A 976-nucleotide genomic window follows, 5' to 3' on the forward strand; every position below is an offset into this window, starting at 1 on the left:
GGGTGTCTTTCCGGGTTCTCCAGTCTATGTTTATCCCTCCACCAGCACCTGTCTCAATTGCTGCAGCTCTATGGTAAACTTGACACTGAATGCAGTGACCCCTCTCACTTCATTCTTCTTCCAAATTGTTTCAGCTATTCTAGTGCCTTTGCCTTTCCATATAAATTTTAGAACAAGCTTTTATATCTATAAAAAATCTTACTGGGATTTTTTAAAAAAAGATTTTATTCATTTATTTGTCAGAGAGAGAGAGAAAGAAAGAAAGAGCACAAGCAGGGGGGAGTGGCAGGCAGAGGGAGAAGCAGAACACCCCCCCCCCACCTCCAACCCCTGCTGAGCAGGGAGCCCGATACGGGACCCTGGGATCATGACCTGAGCCAAAGGCAGACGCTTAACCGACTGAGCCACCCAGGCATCCCCTTGCTGGGATTTTAATAGAAATTGTGATAAACCTATAGATAAATTCAGGGAGAACAGACACCATTCTTATGTTGACTCGTCCAATTCATGAACACGGTATGCTGTTCCCATTCTTTAAATATCTTTTTATTTTTTATCAGCATTTTTTAATTTTCAGCAGGTTCTCCATGTGTTTTGTGAGATTTATACCCATTCCTTTTTGTCTTTTTAGAAATTATGAGTGGTGCTGTTTTAAATTTCAGCTTCCACATGTTTGTTGCTAGTGTATAGTAATGTGATTGATTTTTGTGTTGATCTTATTCACTGCAACCTCGCTGACCTCACTTTTAGGAATGTCTCTTTTTATGTCTAATAATCTTTTCTCTGAAGTGTACATTAGATGGTATTAATATATCCATGCATTTTAAAAGTTAATGGTTGCATAGTATATATTTTACCATTCTACTTTCAACTTATCTATATAGTTACATTTGAAGTAGGTTTCCTGTAGGCAGCATATAGCTGGATAGTGTGTGTGTGTGTGTGTGTGTGTGTGTGTGTGTGTGTGTGTGTGTGT

This window comes from Phoca vitulina, unplaced genomic scaffold (genome assembly GCF_004348235.1).
Source record: "Phoca vitulina isolate PV1807 unplaced genomic scaffold, GSC_HSeal_1.0 scaffold79, whole genome shotgun sequence".
NCBI lineage: Eukaryota > Metazoa > Chordata > Mammalia > Carnivora > Phocidae > Phoca > Phoca vitulina.